Source organism: Equus przewalskii, chromosome 15, assembly GCF_037783145.1.
Source record: "Equus przewalskii isolate Varuska chromosome 15, EquPr2, whole genome shotgun sequence".
Taxonomy (NCBI): Eukaryota; Metazoa; Chordata; class Mammalia; order Perissodactyla; family Equidae; genus Equus; species Equus przewalskii.
Genome location: NC_091845.1, coordinates 20,356,988 through 20,374,932, shown reverse-complemented (window position 1 = coordinate 20,374,932; position 17,945 = coordinate 20,356,988). Strand labels below are relative to the sequence as shown.

Genomic DNA, 17,945 nt, shown 5'->3' with positions numbered 1-17,945 from the left:
CTCTTTTCTTTTTTCTTCTCCCCAGTTCCCAAGAACCTCTCTCTGCCAGTCCAAAATTCAGCCAACATTTCCGAAGAGGCACCTGTACTTGTCCATTTCAACTAGCCAGCAACTGACAACGGCCCAGGCACTGGACCGCGGGCAGGAGGCGCCCAGAAGAGCAGCAAAGTAGACTCTCAACATTTGGAAAATGAAACAAAAGTATCAGCCTTGGCTTCGCACACACTTACCCGTTCATGGTGAGGAAGGAAAGCTTGGGGGCCGGAGAGGCAATTTTCACACAACGGAAGAAAGTTGAGAGTTTGTCAGGGAGAAACTACAGGCGCTTGGAAGCCTGCGGGCTCTCAGGGCTCCCAGGCTGGCGGCAGTGTGAGGAAGGACTGAAGGTATGTGGGCTAAACACAACAAAAGCCACTGCCTTACTCTAGATTAAATATGCAGGAAGAGGCCCCTTTGCATAAACACAAACACTCAGCAAATGAATAACTGGCTCAATCAGACGCCCGCTGTGCCTTCTACCTGTCCTCTCTCTGACAGGAGACACTGCCTGTTCCAGGGGACAAGGACTACACAGGAGACAGTTAAATGTTATGTTGCTATAATAACAATTAAAATGAATTGCATTCATTTGTAATTAAGAACTCACTCCTGGGTGGGGGAGGTTTGGGGAGGAGGGGGATATGGTGCTATTGTTGTATCTCCAGCTACTCCAAAAAGAACTTGGTGGGGAGACACCTCAGTGCAGTTGTACGCAGCTTGCATTTAGATCTCTAACATTCAACGAGAGTTTTAAACAATCACATTTTTCAACCACAATTTCAGGTCAGAGACATACCTCTTGTTTCTCTGCTTTGCCACATTATAAAACGATTCTTATAAGTCTGGACCCATGGAAAGATCTATTTTATCTATGTATAAAAATTTACATATATAAAATATAGACACACATGTACATGTATGTACACACATACACATGTATATATACACTCACACATATAAGATTCACCCATATCTAATAAAAGAGAATAAACCGAAAAAATGCCACTTTACTCTCTTTCATTCACTAATGATTTAAGGAAAATAATTTGAGTCTTCCAAAAACACATCCCAAATGCTTGCCTTTCAAATGTCATCAATCCATGACCACTCATTTAGAAACATTATCCATATATTAGAAAGGATGCTTTTAACTGAGTGGCCTCAACCACTTATAATTTCAATTAAATAACATAATTACAGTCAACAATTTTCTCTGTTTCGGCAGAAAATATGCCATACCTCAACATAATTTGTCCTCAGAACCGAGGAATTTAAGCAAGGGGAAGAACAGGCTAGGCAGGGGCTAGGAATTCGCTACCGCCTTCTCTCAGCTTATGGAGTCAACTCACCCTCACCTCTAACCTCTCACTGTATGTTCCAGCTACATGTTGGTCTTAGTAACTTAATTATTTTTTAATAACTTTTGCAGTATTAAATGATTTCGATTGAAACATAAATAAGATTATGTTTGTCTACTTCCTTCTAATGCCGCATAGTACTTTGGGGGCAAACCCAGCCCTGCTATTCTATAGGATGCGTCTACCTTATTACTTGGACTAAAAAGAGGAGGTCACAGATCCTTCACTGCCTCAGAGAAATGTCCGACAATTAGGCTAGCCAAGGGAAATAAGGCGGCTTTCCATTTCGAAAGCAAGTTTTACTTTATTAGCACAACACTGCTTTCTGGCTAAATCATTCTGCCACAAAAGCAAAAGAATATTACTGAAAAGTAAAAAAAAGAATTTACAAACAAACGAAAAAGCCCATCTCAAACATATGTTATAGCATAACATGGAGAAAAGGGAAACAAAATCAAAAGATTCCCAAAGCCACAAAGAATAAACACAGGTTGTCTAAGAGGGGTTCCCACAGAAACTAAAGATGCCTATTCTGTTCATTATTTCATCTTGAAATGACCTTCCATATGAAGTGTTCGATAACCCACCTCTATAGACGATAGTGATCTAACCTTGATGCAAATAAACCATAGAACAAAATTTAATCAGTACATCACTGTGAAAAAGCCTTTGTCCATCCCAATGGAGCTTCTAATGACTGTTTTGGCAGTTCTGGCGGGTAGTTATGCTTCCCAGCTCATCTATATCTCATACTGGTTGAACAAGCTAATGGAAGTGCTGTTAGTGGAATCCAATATTAATGCTCTGTATCATGCAAACCTGGATGCAACTGAATATATTATACAATTATAGGTAGTATCTAATTCCATAGGTATTAGATACTGTGCTCTAAATTAATATTTTAATGAGGACAGTGAAATAAAGACGACAATCCAGGTAAGGGATCCATGCATCGCAGCCCAGCCAAGCTCCTTGCTGCAAGAGTGCTGGATCCTGGAGCAAATGGCACAGACATAGGGATTGTGACAAAAATCCGTATGCAAGCTTTGGATGCTGAGTGACACATACTGATGCACAGAGTCAAAGATGTCATCCTCACACAAGCGCCACTCGCTGTAAGCTTGAGAGAGAATGAAGGGGGGAAAAACGGGGCGGGGGGAGTAGTTGCAGTGAGACCTCCAGAAAATAAACAGGGTGTACAGTTTCAAAGGCTGCAGACACAGACATTTCATTGTTCAAGCCAATTATCAGTGGAAAATAATAACAACAGATGGATTCAGAGTCACTGACTTTTCATATGCACTTCATCTCGGCGGAACAGATGATGAAACGCGAGAGCTATCTCAAAAAGGCAAAACATCTTTCAGTAAAAGAACTCTACAGTCCAGATGGGGACCTTCTAAGGCTGCTGATTATCTTCTTATAATGTTGTAAGATAGACTTACTAAAACATTTCAAGAACTGATCAGATATGATGCGTACAATGGCTTCATTATTGGAAGGAGTTGCCTCAGACTTGTGACTAAACCAGGCAGAGATTTCAATAAGGTTAGGACTCTAAGTTTCCTGTTTTCTCATCAGGGACTGCAGGTTCCAACTAAAACTGGAAATCTGTGCACGACAGGAGAATAAACCAGCGCCCAACAATCCTACATTTGTGCTCTTCTCTCTTTTGAGCAAAGGAAAAAGAGATAAACTGGGACTGAGAAAAGGACATTAAATTATTCTGAAGCATTCCATTACGACGGGAAGAAAAATAGCTCCAAAGCAATTCCTTATTAAAAGCATTCAGTGATAAAATATCATCCCTTACATGCAGTTAGAACATCTTAAATATCCCTTGCCACTGGTGATCGCAAAATATAATCTGCTTTTAGTAGGAAATAAATATAAATTTCAATGATGGTGTGATAAACAGTTGTAATAAATGCCAACCAAACACACAGGCATAAACCCACCAACCTACCCCAAAGCACCCTTGCTTATAACTTAAATATCACCAAGTCAGACTTGCTGATAAAATACAAGAGGTAAAATACAACCTGGGGACCTGCTATAAGTAACAGAAAAAGTTAAAATCTCTAATCAGATAAGCCTCATTGCTACTAGAATAACACTGAATCTGTTCTATTTCCTTCCATCCATCTATCATCAATTCCACATTCATAATTTTGCAAAAATCTCTCTCTGAATTGACATAAAATATGGTTGAAATCACTGTGCTAACAAAAAGGAAAATCTGATCATCCCGCTATTTACTAACATACTTAACATTTAAAAAATATTTTTATGAACACACTGTTGACTTCGCAAGTTTATAACGTAAGTAGAAAAAAAAATTTTTTTTTTTAGAGCAAGGCTTTTCTTTCAAAGTACTCTGACAAAAGCAAATTCGTAGCAGAACGTGCAAGCACGAGGAAAATATCGCCAAGGGCAAAATTCTGCAACTGCTTTAAGAAGCAAACAAGAACACAAAAGATGTGCAGTGCAACCATCTGGCTCTCCTCATACTATATCAATGCCTCAACTTGATCCCCCACCCCCTTATCCAGCCCACACCAGTGCCACAAAACCAAATGGCTTCACTTATGTTTCCTGCATGGCAAATTTACACAATGCACTTAGAATGCAAAAGTTGGTTTTTACACATAAACTAGTATCTTAACATTTTTCCCCACTTAACGATTTTTTTGTCGTCGTTCCTTATTCAGAGTGGGACTTTTTTGAAAAACCACTACTAAGTACTTCATGGTGATAAAGATGTCCCCACATGGATATATATCTGTTTAGGCTCAAGAGAAGCTCCCTTCAAAACCTTAATCTCTACCATCTTGTGTTTTCTGTTATAATCAGACACTAGATGCGGACATCTGAAAAATGAATCCTAAAATTATTCCCATTAAACCTTTACATTTTTTTCTCTTTGCTCTAAATTGTGGGTCGATCCCCCCACTTATTATTTGAAATAACTGCACTCATTTTTAATCACCACCTTTGCAAGTTAGCATGCCCATTGGAATTTTCCCTTATTTGGCTCATTCTACGTTTACTGAGCAACTTACTACAGTGTCAGGAGCTTCCTGGACAATGGATGATCAAAATCATTATTTCCCCATATGGTAGCAGAGCCTACCTGGTACATTAAATCAGAAACTCAACAGTTTATAAAAAAATCTTCCACACATAGGTAGGCTGAAGCATTTTATTTATTTATATACTTATTTGAGCAGGAAGATATAATAGATATTTGAAAAGTTATGGCACATCTGTAGGTATCCAATTGCTTTCAAAGGTGGGAATGAAGACTTTTAATGGAAATCTCTGGGTAAAATCGATATAGATGATCACAAATGGATCTCACAAAGGGGCAACGATTAAAAATCATAACAACCGGGGAAGAGATACCCTCCCGGGCCAAGGCCACCCTCTGCTTTCCTGCAGGAGCCTGCTGGAGGCAGGCATTCTACATCAAGCAAGCACTCTCGGTCAGAATCAAGACTTGTTCAGCAGGGCCACGTCTGGTTTACTTCTGTTTTCTTGCTGACAGTGGTTTTCCACCTCCCCTGCATCCCTCTCCATGTTCCAGGATAAGAAGGCTTTGCCTAGTTTCTCGAGGGGCTAATTTTCAGTTCCCTCCTGGGTGTTTCTGCCTGGGACCACAGAGGCTCTGGGTCTGGACAGTAGTGGCAATCTTAGGACACACACAGCGAATCCAGCCACCGGGTGAGGGATTCCGCTAATTGCTTAAGCCTGCACTAGTGTCTGGCCACCAGTTGGCAGACACAACTCGTGGCTGCCTACCAGGCAGGCCTAGGTTAGCACAGCTGGAGCCAGATGACAGTCTCTCAAAGATATTCTTCCCGTGGTCACATCTGGCTCCTGGCGGCTCCAGTCTGCAGCTCAACGATTTTGTTTGGTTTTTCTGGGAAAGTTTAACTAACAGATAAGACCAGTCAAATTAATCTTGACTGTGTGCATTTGAGGTTGGGACAAAACATCAGAATACAAACTCCATGAAGGCAAGGACTTCATCTGTCTTGCTGGCTATACCCCAGTACAGAACAGTAGCTACACACGGTAGCTGTTCAATAAATATATGCGGAATGAAGAACCCTAAGCAGCATGTGAGTTGAACAAAAACATTCCTGTGTCATCCCAGCTCCTCAGTTCCTATTATTATATGTACAATGGCTAACACTCTGGGTGCACACAGAGAAGGTCCTAAGTGGCTTCACAGTTATATTTTATTGTGAGCATGTTGACCCAGGCAGAAAGACACTCAAGAATGAATCCACTCACACAGTCAGTATAGGTGGGAAGACCATTCAACAATCTTTCCCTGAAAAGGACAGTCTCCCAGTATTACCCACATCCCGACTTCACTGGTCCTGAAACTGCAAAATTTGGCAGCTATGTGCCCACAGCACTTGCAAGTGACCCGAAAGTAGAAACTTACCTTTTGGCCACCAGAGAAGCGCCAAATGATGAGGCGACTTTTCCTGGCACCTTTTTACCCCATTTCCTTTCCCATGCCTCCCTTCCTGAATTCTCTGACATGTGCAGAGCCCAGCTCCCTGCTACGCTCAACTCTGACCTGTCTTTAGGCTTTTCCAAGGCTCACCACCTCTCCAGCTCCCACTAAAAAACACACTCAGAGACACCAACATAATTTAGAACCAGGTGGGGCCCACCCTCTTGGCTCCTGAGCTAGAAAGCTGCCTATACTTATAGGATGCTATGTTAATACTGACGCTAGGGAACCTGAAATCCTCACAACGATAAAGCTCCGCGGAAGGCCCAGAACTTGCAAAAGGAGGAGGGACATTTGGTAGAAGCCTGGCATGGCTGTTCACATATGACGCTGCTTCCCCAATACAGCAAGTTAACGCTCCTACAACAAGAATGGCTGAAACGGGCAGATGACTTTGACAAGCTCAGCATATGGTCTTCACCGAAGCAAAGCTACTCAGAAGTGTACTAGATGAAGCTGTTGTCTGAACTCACTCCCTTTTCTGTCATGTAAAGCAGCAGGGCTGGGGGCGGGGGTAATTCTGTGCAGCTCAGTGTAAGTTTCTGAAAGGAGCACTGTGTCCCCTCTGGAGAACTAGGAACTCCACGTCCCCTGAAGGAACTGCTTACCTTGTAAAGGGTGGGCTAGGAAGACCCATCCCTAACATCCATCTCCTCCTTTGTTTTGAAATTACTTTAAAGGGGGAAAATGCCTTTCCACAATTCCATAATACCAATGAAAGTTTAAGATAAGGCAGCAGCAGTATAACAGGATGCAAATGACTGATACCCAGTCCTTAGCTGGATATAATCTATAGTGCAAAAACAACCAAAAGAAAACAGATTTTTTTTAATTAGGGGAAAATGTTGGTGGGAGGAAGGAAGGTAAGGCTGAGGGTGTATGGGACAAAATCTTTATTTCTTAATGCTTCCTTGGGCTGCCTTAATTAAAAGTATTATATACTATAGTACTGCACAGTATAGTTTGGGACGTTCCAGGCCTTATGAGCATAGATTCAAGTGTCTGAGTTTAAAACTCAGCTTTGTTGCTTACCGGCCTTGTGAACTCAGGCAAGTTACTTAAGTTCTCTGTCCCTCAGTGTGCTCATCCATAAAATGGGCTTAATTAGAGAGCATAACGTGCTTTTGAGGAATAAATGCGTTAACATAAAAAAAGAGCTTAGAAAAGTGCCTGGCACATGGCGAGTGCTAACAAAAAGATACCTGCTGTTATTATGACCAGGGATAATATAACTTAAGTAAATCTAACACTTCCTACGCCTCATTTCTGCCATATCTACAAGTTGTTAATAATATCTGGTTATCTGCCAGGCTACCAACTAGAAAAAAGGAAAGAATGAATATCAGATTTTAAACTTCTTAAGAACATAGTGCTAAAATTAAATCAAAGTATTCGTGTTTCCTCTCACTATTAGCTGAAGAATAGTAGATTTAAGATTGGGGTCTCGCCTACCTCAGCAGAGGGTAAGTCATTAGCTACAAAAGAGCTACAATCCAAGCTTAGCGTCAGTTGCTTGTCCCACCAGTGACCAAAAAGGACTTTGAGGAGATGTTCAAAGAAGGCAGGAGGAGAATCCAGCCTGGAACCCAAAGGTATTGAAACACATTTTCTTGTACTTTTCAAGTCTGTGCATATAGATTCTGTTACTGATTTAGGATCTTAAACAGTTTGTTTATTTTTTAAACGCCTTTCAGCTCACCTTTAATAACATGTTTCTTTGACTTGGCTGAACTATGCCTCAGAAGAATTACAAGCGGGAATATGGCTGGGTGAAAGGTTCAGTGAACTAATCCACACCTGGTCCATGTAAAAAAAAAAAAAAAAAAAGGCTCATATTTTCCATATAGAAACAACTCTCTTTATGTGAACCAGGCTTTTATTTAATTGCTAAGGTACTTTCCACGCCATACAATCTTTCATGAGCTTCTTCAATAGGATGGGGAAAAGGCCTAGCGCCCCCATCCAGTCATACCATGGAGCTTTATCAGTGACAGAAACTAATAATAATAATAATAATAAAAAAATAATAATAATAGAAAAGCACAAACTGCATTCAGAATAGGAAGTGGTAGATTTATTTTACCCGAAATTCCTTGACCAAGTTTTACCAACAACAAAAGATAAGGATGTCCCCCCAAAACGGACTAGGGATCAAGTGAGATGTCTTGTGTCTTCATGACCAAAATTCAGATTTGTTTGCACCAACTGTGTGACCTGGACTTTTAAGTGCAAAGAATAAGGCTTACATGGAGAAAATCTCAGAGGAAAGAGAAGAATGAACACATTTTAGAGCTGAGAGGTACCTTTGAGGGGTCTAGACAAGCCACTCCATCCTGGGGAGTGGATTCAGTGTGTGACTGAGACCACGGAGGTGGTGTGGACAAAAGCAGGGACAAGAGCCTCTGAGTCCCAACAAATGTGGAAAAGCAATGGCAAGAGAATGTTGGAAATATCAATCATGTCAAAAAGAGATCTGGGGATAGGATCCTCCGAACAGCAAAGAGACAAGAGAACGGAAGCAGGAGTCACAGATGTCCCATAAATTGTGCCAGCCCATTGCATCTGAAGCTAGAATCGAAACAAGCTAAGTTTCTTCTATAAAGTCATTCACTTGAGTGCTCCAGGCATCTCATTTTGTCCTCTCAGTTTTTACTCCTAAGGAAATTCCTTTTAATCGACTCTGGTTTCAACTAAGTGGAAAAGGAGATATTTCCATACCTTAGTTAAGAGAGAGCAAAGCAAAGTGGGAAAGAACATTTTACTAGAAGGCAAGAGACTGTGTTTGTACTTGTGGATGCACCAGTAACTCAGCTAGAACTTGGTAAGCCCTCTCCCTTCTCCAGATCTCTGTCTGCTTGTTGGGAAAAGGAATGGGACTCAGAGACGATGTTCACCGGTACGCAGTGGTCACCTGAACGAGTTTTTAAAATACTGAAATGCTTGTGTACTGGTTGGGAAATAGCCTTTGCCTCAAAGCTATGTGAGTACACCCTTGGCCACTACCCTGAACTTCCCAGGGTTCTCAAAGGCACAGCAGAGATCTCCCAGCGCCCTACTCCAGTGCTATGCCTAGTGATCACCCTGGATGGTCAACACCGATGCTGTACCTGTTAGCTATTTTGACCATCACCCTAGATGGTCTGAGAGGTCCTTTTCCAAGGATATGATGCAAGGACCACCAGGGCCAACTTATATCCTAGAAGAAGGCACTCACTGGAGCTCAGCGAAAGAGAGGAGGGCTGAGACAGGCAGATCAGCGGAGCCATGAGGAATCCACCTTCCTCCCCTCGAGGCGCCAGGATACGGGCCTATAGCCATAAAGCACATCAGTGGGATCTTAAGGCAAATTCCTAGGGCTAAATTTGCTATCAAAAGCTGGAAAGATGTATCACTGTGAAACAACTCTCAAAGTGAAATCCTGAACTCAGAAGGAAATTACCAACACACACAATCCAATTATATTTACCATGGAAATTTCTAATAGCTCATACTTTCGACTCCACTTTTACAACTCTTTAGGAAAAGGAATATTTCTCTATCTAACGTTCCAAATTTCCACAGCAAAGTTGAGGCATTAAACATGCCGAAATATATAGGAAAGGAAAAAAAAATTTCCCATTATTGTTGTTTCCTTCAACCCTCTGTACCTCCTCTCCCATCATTACTCAAAAGTCACTCAAACATTTTGCTGGCTGCCGTGACACCATGCCGTCACTTGATCAGGTGTGGGGTACCACATGGTATGAATAAATACTTATCCACAACCGCATATTAAATGGGAATCCGAAAAGGCGAGCTCTGGAGACAAAGGCGTTTCTATATAGAAATATTAACTAAGAATTTAAGTAAACGGCCCCACTGGAAAAAAAAAAGTTCTGAAGCAGCAATATAAACTATATTTAATAGCAACAAAAAATATTTTCCTTTTGGGAAAGCAATTTGGGCTTCCAAAAGTTACTGCCTTTCACATGACTTAGTACAGTATGCCTGAATTTGTTCATTTCCTAAAACACAGATGCTAGGCCCCCAAAATTCTACTTTGTGAGAGTTAGTTTTTTTAATTAATCTTCTCCCCAATACAATACTCAAATAAGACACTATTTTGGTACCATTTCTTCCCCCTACAATTGTTATTTTCTTAAGCACATGAGTATCACACGTCCCAAAGAACATATGTTCCCAGAGAAGGAAAAAAAACGGGCTCTAGAACTAATACACAATGAAAAATAAATTTAAAGCAGCCTTCTGGTCTGACATAAGAATATAAAAATGATATGAGCAAGAACAGCTTAGTTTACATACTTTTCAGTCACAGCTGCTGCTCCGAAACCACAATACCTTTAAAATGACATTTTAAGGAAACAGATACGGGACGGCTTTAGCCATTGCTAGATGCAGCTAACACTGAATTAAAGGGGCTTCTCCTTTTAAATAACCCTGCACACTGGCACAATTAAGAAGAAAAGAGTGATTCATTTTTAAATAATGCTGTGATAAACATGGTGAATTACAAATAATGCTACCCAGCAATTTTTTTTTTTTCCTTTTCCTTTAAAATCACCAGACTCAGACATCAAAACAGAGTTTCGGGGACAGAAGGAACAAGTCCCCTCTTCTTGGTTAATATTTAATTGGGTGCTAAAGATTTCTTGGAGAGACCTCTGTACCTCTAGCGACGGGCGCGTGAGAGGCTCCTGTCTCTGCAAGAGACGCAGGCACTTCCCTGAATAAACGAAAATAACATACAATTAAATCAGACTATTCAATTAATAAATTACTTCAGTGGACCTTGCAGGCCAAGTCCTATTTAATTACATAATTTGAAAAATATTTGCACATTGCAATCACCGAAATTGGCTTTGAGGTTTCATAATACACACGTAACACTTGAGTTAGAGAACAAATTTATTTAATAAATGCAGGCTTTAGTGCTAGAAGGCCATACCACTCAAACTGCAAAATCACTTAGCACATCCTCAGAAAAAGCAAATAAACTTTTCCACTATTTAGACGTAGGCTGCTGTTGAATGTCAGGAGAGGCTGGCTGATTTTTTGTGTTTTCTCTGTCATGTGTTGCCTGTAAATCTGACCATTTTGAGAGGTAATTAGAATAGAGCTAATGGACAAAATGGTTCCAGTTAAAGATAAATTAAAGATAAACTAAGGTGGAAGATGTCAAGAACCCAGCAGTAAAAACCTCTTCAGGGTAAAACAAAGAGAAGTCGTATTACCTCCCCATTTTTCACTTCGTAGAATACCAAAATACACCATAAATTCACATGGTGACTGAGTGTAAAGATCTGTTCCATTAGGAAAGCACACACAAATTTAGGGGTGAGGAGGACATTCATAAAAGGGATAGAATTACACGGTATCCAAAAAGAGGGCAGAAACATTTTAAAGTGACCATATTTCTTATGGTCGTATGGGGGGCCACGATACTGCCATTAAGGGAATTTTCTAGAAAACCTTTTGACCACTTTGGCACCACGACTTGTTCTGCCTTCACATTTTGATGGAAATCTTTGTCAAACACATACACTTCCAATAACCATTGCATGCTTTATACCCACAACGGCCTCAGAGCTCTTTGAGCTGTGTGGGGCTCACTCTGTTTCCATCAAAACCCCCAGGACCACCACGACAAGGTTGTTATTTTTGTTTGTGGGTCTTCTCCTTAAAGATTTCTGTCATGTACAATCCAGCCTGCTGTGCCTCCACTTGCCTGTTCTGCTTACCTCCAAAAGGCCTCCACCTCGTGGCTAATTAACTGCCAATTAGAAAGGCATCTAAAGTTCTGAAATTTAAAATTTTTAAATAAGGTTTAAGTAAAAGATTCTGGTGAGACCTTGAAATCCCTGTTAGGAAACAAAATAAGCAAATTCTCTCAGTCCCATGTCCCCTTCTCTTTCTTCCCTTTCATAAACTTCTGGAAAGAGCTGTCTACATTCCCAGTCTCCACCTATTCACCACCCACACCTCCTTCAATCCTCATCATGGCACTGAAACCTCCGTTGCCAAGGTCATTCTGTTTTCAGTCTCTTCTGATTTGGTCTGATGGCTCCATTTAGCAGGGCTGGCCTTCTCTTCTTTGCAAATACTTCTCCTCTCCTCGTGATCTCCCTGTGATTTTGGCTCTCCAGCACCTGCCAACTTCTTCAGCACCCTCCTGTCCTCCAACTAGTTCTCCTGCCATGTCCTTCCCTGAGGGAATGGTACCACCATCCACCCAGGAAAGAAGGCCAACACTTAGCAAGCAGCTCTGCCACCTCCTCTATCACATCCCAACGACCATATCCATTCCATTTTCTTTTCTTCATCCCAGTCAAGACTCACCAGCCTCCATAGGGGAGCTTTGCATGGACTCCTGCAATTGCCTTCTCAAGGCTCTTTCCTGTCTTTGGAGTTGCTCTCCTCAGACGTACCCGTATGGGAGACAAACTAATCTTATAAAACGTAAGCTTACAAAGTTTTTCAATTCCTGGATAGCTTCTCTCATGGTATCTTAATACTTTTGACATTGTGATGCATCTCAAAATTGATGTGGATGCTTCATGTCACATACTTCCCAGATGCATGTCCCACCCCTGCCTGAAAAGTTCTTAGCTTCCTAAGGCCCAAAAGGTCAAGCTGAAATGTTCAAAGGTACTCAGAAGGCCCTTGTTCACTTTGGCTGTTGCTGGTCTTCTGGTCGCACCTCTTGCTGCTCCCCGAATTCCATTCTACCACCAACAGACACTATCACACACCCTGCACTCTCTCATCTCCAAGCCTTCGCACAGATCTCGCCTACCACACATCACTCTGTCCCCTCTTCTCCCAGAGAAGTCTCACCTCTCCCACATAAGTTGGACACAAACGCCTCTTCCTCCAAGAAGCATTCTCTAATCTCTCTTTAAATCTATGCTCCCATCATTTATTCCATTTGCATACAGTGCTTATCCTAATACAGCAATGATTCCACTTTATTATATAATATTCTCTGTAATCAATAGTTTCTCCTGGTAACCTGTATGCCCATTCTATTAAAGGTACTTAATAGATCTCCTTCCTTTTTTTTTTTTTTTTTTACTGAGGTATAACTGGCATACAACATTAGTTTCAGATGTACAACTAATATATCTTCTTGAATGAATAAAGTTTATGAATTCTAGTAAACAAAGTTAATGACAACAATTTCTTTGGTTCCTTCATAAAATCAACCCTCCCTAGTCCTAGTTCCTCTGCTCACTAAAATCAGTCAGCAAGGTGAAGCCAAGCAGATCGCCTGTGCATGGGATTTGTTCACAACTCTGGCTGATATTTATATGAATGGCTGAGATATAATATGAACAAAAAATCTTATCTTCCCTAGAAGTAAAATCACCTTGTTGTTCATAATACAGTGCAAAGGAAATAGAATGAACAAGGAAGCTATAAGGATTTAATCAAATAGACTTCTTATAAATAAGAATGGAGATTCACTATCCACCAAAAATGCAATTACCCTCCCCCTACTAACAGTGCTCTAATTTAGACTCCGCGCAAAAAAAAGCTTTCAGGTTATAAGACAATTTTACATTAAGGCCTTAGATGAACCTTAATGCCATTCCCTCTCCCGGACCTGTGGTCTGCTAAACTTCAGCTTCAATATCATCCAGCATCCCACCTCCAGCAACTCGAACTTTGCAGTCAGTCTTCAAAACAATGTGAAAGAGCTGTGGGGGGGGGGTCAGACTCGTGACCTCCAATCTTTGGCAGATTTGGCAATGGTGTTAAAACAAGAAACCTGCTACCAGCCAACAACAGCCCCAGACTCAAGAATGGCATCACTTAAGTAACCAAAGGATAAAAGCCAACCTCTGGAAATGTGATCTGACCAGAAGGGCCATAAACAACGAGTAAGGCCACAGCACATTCTCTCTGGGATTCACATTTTCAGAGACCCAGAACTAAAAACATCACAAGAGATGTGCTGTTTAAAATGTAATTAAAGGTAACTGGCAGGCATAATCACATCTTATTTTTCATAATTATGACTTGGCTGAGTCATTTACCTTCTCTGATCCTCAATTTCTTCGTCTGTAAAATGGTGTAATGAGATCCACGTGAGAGTCAGATGTGATCAAATGTGTTATGTTCACAGGTAGGATTTTCACTGGTGAGTGTCTGTGGAGAGGTGTGTGAACTAGAGAAGACAGCGATTTTTGATACAACTTCTACATCACTCATTCGGTCATTCAAGAAATGTGAGTGAACACCACTCTGTGCCACATGGAATGTAAAGAAAAATAAAACTTGGTCCCTGCCTTCAAGGAGCTCACAGTTCAGATCTGTGATGTCCAAAACAGCAGTCATCAGTCACATGACTATTTTAATTAAAATTAAATTAAAACTCAAAATCCAGTCCTCAGTTCCATTAGTTATATTTCTACTGCTTCAGAGCCACATGTGGCTACTAGCTACATATTGGCTACCATATTGGAGAGCACAGAACATTTTCCTCATCCTATAAAGTTTTATTGAACAGTTCTGGTCTAGAGGGGCAAGATGGCCAAGTATACGTAGGTAAATTTTAACATACTCTGACAAATGATAATATGTTAGCAGAAACGATTTTGTAAGGGAGTGATATCCTCGAAGGATAGGTAGGTTTTGTTTTTCTAGAGCAGAAACGGGGAGCTGGATGGAGCGAAACATATGTGCAAAGGCACAGTATCATCAAGAAGCAGTCTGAGTTCCAGGAGGGGGACAATAAGCTATTCTTGGTGACCGGCATGTAAGTGTATGGGGAAGCAGTGGCCAAAGATGAGCCTGGAGGAGTGCGTAGGATCCAGCTGTGAAGGCCTCGCAAGCTAAAGGAGGAGTCAGGACTTAAATCAGAAAACAGATACTGAAGTGGCAGCATGGGCCATTAGAAGTGTTTTACAGAAAACTGACCACGCAGTGATTATCAACTCTGGAGATGCAAGTGAAAACGCCTCTGGAAAGCTTTTGAAAATGCTGATGCTGGAACCCTTAGCCTAACTGAATTAAACCCGTTTCTGGGCATGGGTCCCAGACCTCTGTAAGTCTTAAAATCCCAGAGTGACTAAAGTGCAGCCAGGCTGAAAACCAATGAAGATGACAAAGAACTTGGATTGTGGTTAAGCAAGAATGAAGATGTACAAGGAAGAGTCTACTGCAAAAGTCCTACCAAAAGGTGATGGGACCTCACCTAACACAGGAACAGGGAGGATGAAGAGGAAATGTTGATTTTGGTAGAAGTTTCTAAGACAGAATTAATATGACCCAGAAACCAAGAATATGAGCAATCAGAGAAGAAAAAATAGAATACAATATGACAACTTCTACCCCATGGCAATAGTGATTAAGATCAAGAATGCAGAAAACCGAGCAGGTTTGGGAGGGGAAGAGTGACAACTAGCTCAGTTTTAGAGGCACTGCCTGCTAAATCCCTCAGAGCATCTGGCAGAAAGGTCCAGGAGGCCAGAGGAAATATTTGCCTGGATTGTGCTAGAGAAATAGGCCAGAGAGAGCAGGGCACAGAGGATTTGTGAAGAGTGCTTGCAGAATCTGTGCAGAGCTAAATATTTTCCTTTAAACTTCAACCTCTTAGAATGATAGAAAAGAACTTTTGAAGTTCTGCTCTATCTTCATCTATTTCACACTGTCCATCAACACCCCCATCTTCCTGGCATCACCAACAGAACACAGGCATCCTGTCCCAACACCACCATTCACTGTTTGTATGGCCTTGAACAAATCATTTGACCCTCTGGGTCTGAGCTCCAATTTCTTAACAGTCAAAGGAGAGAGCTGAAGTAAAATAGAGGCTACCAAGGGATTCCTCCAGTTTGAAGATTCTATGACAGATGACATTCTGAGGAGCAGAAATTATACATATAATTTACAACAATTTCTAGCATTTGTATATGCACTAATTTATATAAAATTATATTTATTGATATGTCACAAATATCATCTATTCCTGAGGTCACATATATACATTTCATAAATTATATATAAAGTCCACAAAACTATATATGTATACTTCCTTTTGTCTTAAAGTTAGTCATCAAAAAGACACACTCAACATATTTTTTAGTCCTGAATACCAATTCTGTTTTGCTTTTCCTTTGCAATGCTGAAGCAAAGGGTTGCAAACCCTAATGCCTACAGGGACAGAGGGTCACACTGATGAGTAAAGGGGTCCAGAGGAGAATGACAAACTCTCGGCCATGTCCCAGCTGAAGGGGCCTCCACGATCTGTGTCCAGGCCATAGCTGCCATTTGGGAATGGGGACCCAGTACTATTACACTTTTTTCATAAAACTCAGAAATCCAGGTTTTTTTCAGGTGTAATCTCTTGATACTTAAATGCTGGCAACCAATATAAATTGTTGTAAAATGTTGTGCAGACCGAACACCACAGGCCTAACGCTGCCAGACTGTGCCCTGCCCCAAAGCAGGCCATCCTTCTGGGGCTTTTGAACCTGAAAAACATAAAACATGCATAAAACAGGAAAGAAGCCCTCTTCAATTCCCACAACAGTTCTGACCATTGGTTTTAGTCTCAGCAAGTTTGACCAGCAACCCCAGCCTAGGACTTGTAGCACCTTCACAATGACTGCCTATAAAGAAATCTCCTACAAAATGCATTAATTTTTATGAAACATCTGTGTGGGGTTGGAACGGAGAAGAGAACACCTGATAAATGAATTCTTTGTGTACCAAATATCAGGTGGACTTTAACACTTAGAGATAAAAATGTGATGATTTATACTCTGCTGATAGCAGTCATATATCCTTCAGTGTATTCAAACTGAAAAAAAATAACTTTATTTAGCAGCAATATTGCTCTATTTCCTGCTTTCAAACAGGAGGAAAAAATGCTTCTCTTTTCGTTATACTGTTGTTTTTTCCCCACGTGAAGGACCATGCAGTCTGGCACCCATTAGCAGGAAGAGGCCAACCGTACACGGAATACGCCATTACCCTCTTCTTCAAAGCATAATGAAATGTGATCCTTCTGCTACTAGAGCACCTTAAAACCAGTGCTCCAGTGCAAAGGGGAAGCAGTACTAATAAAAAGGAGTTTGTATTCAGCAGGGTTATCCTGTACAGACCCAGTGGGCTCAATGGGTGAGAAATCCATGAGAAAAGCATAAAAAGAAACTCAGATGAAAAACAACGACCCAGTAACAATTATAAGAAAGCTCCCAATGATGCCCCAAAAATTCCTGGAAGCAGCCTAGGTTTTGAGTTCATCCTATGATGACTGTGATGGCAGAACTGATGGCATTCCAGCTCTCAACACAAAACTTATTATAGTTCTTCAAGAGGGGAGAATGTGTTTTTAAAGAATAGAAGGATGTTAGAGAGAGTTTGGAGCCAGGTATTTTGGCACATGATTTCAGTCCATCTAAGTAAAATGCAACAAAAGCGTTCTCATTAAATTATCTGCCTTGAGAAAGATCTTCTTGTCATGCTTACTAGTTGCATGTCTTAGTTGGGTAAATATTAAGATAAGTTTTAAGCAAATTCCTAAACCTCACTAGTGGTTGGGAGGAAGGAAGAAAACAAAGGATGTAGCAGTTGAGAAAAATAGGCTATGCTAGGCTATCTGGTATAAGGATGTCCAGATGAGCTCTAAATCTGGAGGTAGCTACACAAAGGAGTGGAAAGAGATGATGTACCAGACTAGTTAGTACTAGGAGCAGTAGGAAGAGAAGGGATAATTAGAAAGCAATACTTAATGTGTATAGACACAGGACTACAGTTCTTATTCCTTTAACAGATGAGGAAACTAAGGCTCAGCAAGGTAACTAGGCCCAAGTCATACAGCTAAGAAACGGCAGAGCATGGATTTGAATTCAGCTGTCCATTCAAGAATCCAATGTCTCAACCACCATGCTACGCTATCTCCCAAACTTGGAGACCCAGGGCAATATTGGACAAAAGCAGGTAAAGACCAAACCAGAGGTGGGAAGAGAAAGGATGCCTTCAGAAATGCTTGTGAAGGGTTGACTTTGATG

At 41.0% G+C, this 17,945-nt stretch overlaps 1 protein-coding gene across 7 annotated transcripts in view; it reads right to left on the bottom strand.

The window, feature by feature from the left end:
* FOXP1 (forkhead box P1) overlaps positions 1–17,945 on the bottom strand; it is a 412,016-nt gene that overhangs the window by 322,278 nt on the left and 71,793 nt on the right. For 2 of the 7 annotated variants that reach the window (XM_008520226.2, XM_070576794.1), the window contains exon 1: positions 231–496. The exons of the other annotated variants lie outside the window; for them this stretch is intronic. The gene's annotated coding sequence lies outside the window, so the exon portion shown is untranslated. Of the gene's footprint in view, positions 1–230; positions 497–17,945 lie in introns of those variants that run through there. 7 annotated transcript variants of the gene reach the window in all.